The sequence below is a fragment of the Salvia hispanica genome, chromosome 2 (genome assembly GCF_029641045.1).
Source record: "Salvia hispanica isolate PSC_SH4W2 chromosome 2, Shi_PSC_v1, whole genome shotgun sequence".
NCBI lineage: Eukaryota > Viridiplantae > Streptophyta > Magnoliopsida > Lamiales > Lamiaceae > Salvia > Salvia hispanica.
The window spans coordinates 48,293,574-48,301,663 of record NC_142693.1 but is presented as its reverse complement, the minus strand read 5'-3'; the positions used below and the strand labels follow the sequence as shown (position 1 = coordinate 48,301,663).

At 32.5% G+C, this 8,090-nt stretch overlaps 1 non-coding gene across 1 annotated transcript; it reads right to left on the bottom strand.

The window, feature by feature from the left end:
• Positions 1-2,349: 2,349 nt before the first annotated feature.
• Positions 2,350-2,457, bottom strand: LOC125202906 (small nucleolar RNA snoR69Y). Its single transcript, XR_007173236.1, has one exon. It is a non-coding gene; the product is annotated as a small nucleolar RNA snoR69Y (small nucleolar RNA).
• Positions 2,458-8,090: the final 5,633 nt, after the last annotated feature.

The window sequence follows — 8,090 nt, the reverse complement described above, 5'->3', positions numbered from 1 at the left end:
AATGAAGTAAAAACCTTATTCAATGAAGTAATAACGTTTCTGAATGAAGTAATAAACCCACTTGAATAAATTGCATTTTTAAATGTGAATAAAGTAAAAACCCAGGTCAATGAATTCGAATGAAGCATATGATGAATCATCTCAAAACCTACTTGAAACAAGTAAAAACATATTGTAGTTTCAAGGTATTACGTATGGAATGAAGTAATAAATCTATACAATGAAGTAAAATTGGCTTATAATGAAGAGCGAAAAAAATTTACACAGCAGCACATCTCATCAGAAAACTAGATCTAATGGCCCAGATTTAGTCTCCAGTTCGGTCTTTAAGAAGGGTTCGACATTGATTACAACTCTCTCTCTCTCTCTCTCTATATATATATATATATATATGGGTGCACTATGGTCCAAATGATCCTTTAGTGTTAAGTTCAAATATAATTATAGCCTTAGGATTAACTTGATGGATGGATTAGATTAATAGTATATATCATTCTCCGTGTTACATTATTACAAAGTCTGATTTACATTATAGGGGTATATTTGGAACATCAACAATAGCAATCGGTTTTTTAAATGGAAGTTCCGAAATGAGCTCTAATTAATTTCAACCAACCTCCCACATCCTCTCACCCTCGATTTTTCACTCCAATTCAGCCCATTCTACACAAAACCTAATTCCCTAAATTTCTCTACACATTCAACCCTAGTCGTTTCTTCATCACTACAACGCCGATATTTTCTATTCAGCACATTCAACCGCAGGCGTTTTTGTATTCAGATTCGGTGGTTTAAACACAACAATTTCGTTTCCACTGAGCACGGCAGTGGTACAATTGAAGCGACCATTGTTCGACTATTTTGAGGTAATTTATAGACTTGGTTTTTAATTTAAATGGTTCTAGAACACTGTTGAATTTTGAGGTAATTTACAACCGTATTCGTTTTTGCTTTGAAACTGTTCAAGACTAAAGGTTGAATTTTTTGTTTACATTATTGAGATAAATTGTACAACTGTAGTGTAAGTTATGAATTCTGTTGCTGAAGCTTCTATTTACAGTGTGTATCAGCACACGTTTCGTCTTTGAACATTGATTACATTATTCAGTTTAACTTTGGGTATGTTGCTTGTTTGTTTGTTTGTTTGTTTCTTTGTTTAGGGTTTTTTTGAATTCTACTAAACCCGGTTGTAATGTTGTGGTCATTCAGGACTCTCCGATGGAAAAGGGGAAGAACGTGGTCAAAAGAGGGCGACCCTTCAAGTTGATTGCGAAACCCATAGATGATAACTTGTAGCTATAAACATGATACATCATCATATTTTTTTACATTATTGAAGAGTTCCAGTAACATTATCCACATGTATAATGGAATAATGTATTCTAGACTTATCAACAATATAACTTAATATGTAATTTAGTATGCGCCCTGGAATAAGTTGTTTCTTGCTATTATTTGCATGCCCTTTGTTTCATTATTAACCACTTCCTGTTACATTATCTAATAGGCAAACGATAATAATGTATTGCATAATTGTTAACATTGTAGCCATGGGTATGAGCTCTGTTTGCCAAGTGTTTGTGTTATACGTTACATTGTTACCCCTAATTAGTAACATACAACAGGCTGAACACGGTAGTGTAAGCTAATAAAAGCAATAATGTAAACGGGATGGGGTTCATGTTGGTGTGTACATACATTATTCAATTGGTGCTGCAACATTATGCGCTTTTAGTAGAATTATATTTTAATACATGTGTGAAATACAATTTTCCGTAGTTGATTTGTAATCGTCCTTGTTTTATCTTATGTACAAGGTCTAAGAGGGCAAGAGTAGTTGATGGTGCTGATGATTAAATGTGCTCAACAATATCTTATACATAAAAACAAAACAAACAACGAAATTGGACAGTATTGAATTACATGTGCTAAACAATGTAAATCGAAAAATTGACTAATGTAAATCTAGAGTAATGATAATGTAAATCGTTACTAAGTGGGTTGAATAATATGTTACTTAGCTATTACACAATGTCAAATACTGATATTGACAAACGTTGGATTCATAAATACCCTCGGTAAGACAACAAGATATATACCAAAAACACGAAATACATTATAGATATTACCAAGTTACATCACCCAAAAACACGAAATACACTATAGATATACCAAGTTACATTATGTACATATTCCTATATTTCAGTCCAACTCCAACAAACATGACGCGATTACATTGCCTTCATGATACTAAAATATTGTCGTGCAAATACAAAAAGACATTAATCACAAAACAATTTGAACAACGTATATTCACTAGAAAAATTGCAACAAATTAAAATTAAAAATGGAGTGGCTCAGACGAGACGTGAGAAAAAAGTATTGTCCCTGACCTTCACACAAAACAAAGGTCTCGTAGAGCTGGGATTTGTAATCTAATCATCACTGCTAAACACCATTTTTTCGTCTATAAACAAAATGTAGATACTAATTCACATAATTGAAATATTTGCTTTGATCGGATGAGGATCCCTGTTAAAAAATTGCGGCTTTATCTCCATGAACAGGTACGGACTAGGGCGAAGGCCGAAGGGCAAGAGTGGCTGCCTCCTTAGTGGTTAGAAAAATTGCAACAGGTTGTAATTTACAAAGTTGCAATAATTTATAGAACAGAATGCACTACAAAAATCATACGCATAAAAATTTTTTACATTCCTCCATCGTTGATAACCGCGAAATACTCTTGAGATGGTGAACGGCGGAGCAGAACTTTTTGCTATGCATGGTTGTGTTTATGTTTACGGAAAAAAATCTCCAGAGAAAGAACCTTCCGTGATTTTAATTTTGTTTCAGTTAAGGAAAATCAATTTTTCTAAAAATAAGAAACGTGAATCATGGATACTTAAAAACTGCCAAAATATATCAATACCATCCTTACCCTTTTATGCTTATTATAATTATTAAATAAAATACAAATGGCAGTCAAATCCACCGTCAGATTAAGAAATTGATGGGTGAGATTTAATTGGACATTTGACATAAATTGGGTTATGGATTTGAGCACTCCCATATATAATATATATATATATATATATATATATATATATAGGGTTGCGCTAGTGTGCTAACTAATTTACAATAATAACTAATAACTTTCAATTTTGTGTATTAAAATTATCAATATAAAGACATAATTATATCAATACAACATGTAAATTTAAATATCAACACAAAGACATAAGTTTATCAACACAAGAAGATTGATAAATTAAGTCTTTGTGTGATATTTTTAACATACAAAATTGATATTAGTCATTAGTTATTACTGTAACTTAGTTAGTATTTGATCACACACACACACACACACACATATATATATATATATAGGGGAGCATTAGGGTGCCACCCTATTTAGACTAACAACATACCACTAATCCTAGCCCTTAGATCTATAAGATGGACGCATAGGATTCAATTGCTGAAATAGAATATGGATTGCAGTCTAACATATTGAATATTGCAGGCGGGGGTATATTTGTCAATTCCTAAAATTGAAATCAGAATCAGATTTGGAAATTGAGTCAATTACCAATCGCGACGCTTTCCATCCTTACTACTCCAAAATCCATCCCTCATTTTGAAACCCAAGCACATCCAGATTCTCCATCCACATGCTTGAATAATCAACTTCCAGCGGCGATTCGAAGGGGATAACTTGGTGATTGTTGACTGCGGTTGATGGCGATGACGATTCGAAGGGAAATCGTTGAAATTCTAATTTCACCGATGATCGGTGTGTAGAACTGAGTTTCGATGGAGAATCGAAGAGATTTGCTTGGTGATTGTGAACTACGTTCAGCGGCACTACGTTTCTTCGATTACGCCTAGGTAAAATTTCGATTCCCCTCTCTATGTTTTTAGTTTTCTTTTTCAGTTTTTTGTTGAATTTGCTATGTATCGCGGTGAGTTCTGCAATTGTATCGCGTTTTTGCTCGGTGTATTGTTGATTTTTGGTATTTATCTCCAATGTTTTTGGTAGTTCATGATTTCTGAAACCCTAAGTAACGATCTTAGTTTAAATTTGTGTTCAACGATTTTTCAAAATTGTTTTGGTTTATGTGATATACGATTGATTGCTATTTGATAAACGATTGCTTACGAGGAAGAGAACAAAAATTCAGATGGTGGAATAGAGATAATTGAGACTGGATCTGGAGAGTCAAGTCGGAGAGGACCTGGTGGTTTAAGTAGGAAAACTCAACCATAACTAATGTTGCATACTAATTCACACCATATTGAAGTACTTTGTGACATGATCTGCATAAGAACAATATACTTTGATTAAAAACATTTTTGCAAATATAAGAATAGTGTAGTTTGGTTGGTTGTTGTTTGCTTACTTGCTTAATTATTTCCGCTGCATTGCTTTATTGATTTGATATACTTATATTGCAGTATTGCTGGTTATACATTGCAGTGCATCATTATACACTATCTTCCATTCATGTGAATTGCGATGTGCATCTTGGAATTCTAGTTTCATATATAGTGTTGTTACAAATTTGTTTCGTTGCTGCGCAAACTATACTGAGTTGTGCTGGTTATATATGTGATACTGATATTGCAGTATTGCTAGTTATATATTGCAGTGTATCATTTACAATATTGTAGTATTGTTTATCACCAAATATTACAGTGCACCATTTACAATATTGCAGTGCATCGTGTGTATTGTAATGTGCATCATTGGTTGAATGATTGTTAGTATTGTATATGAAATACACCCATATTCAAATGTCTAACTTATGTGTTGCATTCTACTAAACTAAATCTTGCAGTTTTGTGTTACGAGATTTGCATTTCATGTCATATGGAGACATATATGGGTACGAAGGTCAGCGAATGGAAATGCTACCTGATAAACAAGAAATCAAAATCCTTCCAGCTGCCTTGTGGCAAATACCGTACAATACAACAATGCTGTACAACAACGACATTCATGTAATTGACTATGTCATGAGTATTACTTCAAAGTACTTCGAGGAGCGGAAAGACCGATAAATGTTGAGAAGATGGTCACGAACTACCACAAACAATGATCGATTATTGAACTTTTTCTCTTCTTCAAACACAGAGTTTGGTTTCTTTATTGGTTTTTTGTGTAGATGATTTTATTGATATTTTGATTCGGTAACTACTCTTACTTAAAACAAGTCGGTTTTATTTTGGTGTAGCCAATATTGTTGATGTAATTTGAATGTTCATTATTGCGTACTTGTTTGATCTCCTGTAATTCTATAACTTTTGGATGTTTAAGGTAGTCAAGGAATAAACAACAATATTTTCTATTTTGTACTGCAATATGTGAAGCATTGCGCTGCAATTACAGCGCTTGCAAAATTGAACTCATTAGGATGCAATAACCAATTAATGGGAATACATTGTTTGACCAATAGTATAAAATTACCAATTAATTGTATTGTATTGTGCAAGTACTAATGTAAATTCACATAATACGGAACACCACAAAGCAATAGTAAACAATACAGTGAGAACAAATATGCAATCGTTTCAGTAAACAACATCATGAATAAATTCAATAAAGTAATATGTTAACTGCAAACACTACGTGGTAACAATGTAATATTCATGCCTTTAATTTGCAATCTGGTAAGGTAAAAACAAATACGACTACAATCTTCAAGTACATCAAAATGAACTAAGTGTTCGCTTATTCCTTTTGGCTGCCAAAATTTATAGTCACGGGGACACATTTCTCCGCACTTTCCACACAGACGCAATGGTTTCGCCATCAACTTCACGGCCTTTCCTTCATGGACACGAATCAGCTTGCAGAACTATTTCCCGAACCTGCAATTGACCATATGGTGGACTGCAACATGTACCACATAATGCAGCAATCTTATAAAAAACAGTGTATGACCATAGAACATAATCAAAAGCGAATTAAAATGAATTTTAACAATAATCAGTAGGTTCATAAAAAAAAACTCAATTCATAGCAAATAACATGTAATCTCAACACAAATTGGAACATACTCAACTAAACAAGTTCTAATCAAAGAAAGATAGAATCTAACAAAATTGACCAACAATCATCGAACACATATAAAATTAAACGTCTACAATATATAATTGCTCACCTTCTAGAAAACCCATCCAAATCAAAACTGATAATCGAATCAGTTGTCATGTCGTCTGCAATTTGCAGTCGGATGAAAATTATGGAGCTGAAAGAAAGCAGAATCGTCTTCGATCAGTTATGAAACTGGAAATTGTGGAACCAAAAATGCAGAAATAGAATAAAATTTGTTGCAATTGGAATTCAAATTGTCGACAATTGAAGATGAAATTAATGAAATTGAGGACATCACCAGATTTGGATCACGTGAATATCATCTCTCGATTTTGGGGGTGAGAAATCTGGAAGAATTCTAGAATAACATCACTAGATTTTGCAAGAAATCTGGAGCAAAATTTGTTGAATAAGGAAAAAACGTGAATTGTGGGGGTGAGAATAACCAATGTCAAAATTACCCTTTACCCTATTTTTCTATTTTTTAAAATTGAAATTAGCTGCCACATGGCAGCATGACAATGGTCCGATTTTTAGATCCTATGGTTGAGAATGGTGGTATGGTGTCAAAATAAAAGGTGTTGTCATTTTAATACATCCATATATATATATATATATATATATATATATAGGGATGTACTAAGATGACAACCCTCTTTATTGTAACACCATACCACCATTTTAGGCAATTGGATCTGAAAATCGTGTGCTTGTCATGCTGCCACGTGTAAAAACACGGAGGGGTAAAATATGAAATTTCTAATTTTACGTTACCAGATTGCAGTGTTGTTCATTAAATATTGCAGTCTTACCACAACAATATTGCAGTTTACCACGACTGCAGTATCTAATACAGTAGACTGCAATATCTAATACTGTACACTGCAAACCCGTGTTTTTTCACGAAACTTAATCCTAGGCGTCCATAGACGAGATCTAACGGACTATATTGGTGGTATGGTATTATCCTATCTATGGTGGCACCCTAGTGCACCCCTATATATATATATATATATATATATATATATATATATATATATATATATATATATAATATAGGGGGGATATCAAATGCTAACTAATTCCCAATCCAGAACCCAGAACTTCAACATTATGTTGGAAATTTCTCATCATATAGATATAACTTTATCAACATAACATGTAAATTTAAATCTCAACACAAAGATATAATTTTATCAACACAAATCTATTGAGAAAGTTTTGTCTTTGTGTTGATAATTTTAATACATAATATTGAGATAGTTCTGGGTTCTGGATTAGAAGGTTGGTTTTATTTTAACGCGACCCTATATATATTTATATGGACGTGTTCAGATCAATAAGTGAAATTCTGTCAAAAATTAAAACAAATCTCAGTCATTGGATATTGTAATGTAACCGTTAGATTAATGCCATGTGTCATCTAGTAATGTAGATTGCTAGTCAAATAATGTAATTTAGCTAATAATGTACTATTTTAGTACAATAATGTAACATTTTAGTCTAATAATGTAGCTCGGCTGATAATGTAGCATCTTGGGCTAATAATGTAGCTTATCACAACCATCCAATCTAAGGATCCAAGGGCTGAGATTTGTTTTGATTTTTAACAGAATTTCACTTATTGACCAATATATAGAGTGCAGTGATCAATTGCTAACTAATTAGCAATCCCAAACTAAGACTAAATTTTAGCCATTAGATTAGAAGATCCTAGTGGTTGAAATAATACCACATGAATTATATTTTTAATTAAGAAAATTAATAAATAAAATTAGAGGGTATTAATGTCAATTCCATCTCATTAAAATCATCTTAAAACTTTAAATTTACGTAACTCTCTCGATTCAAATTATTTTTTCGCAAAAAATATGTCAAATTAAAGATAATTTTATAAGAATTCCAGCGAGATCTCAATTGAATATGTTCCGACGACGTTCGAATGATGAAATTTGATATTTTTTATTTTAGTTTTCGTAAATGTTGATATTTT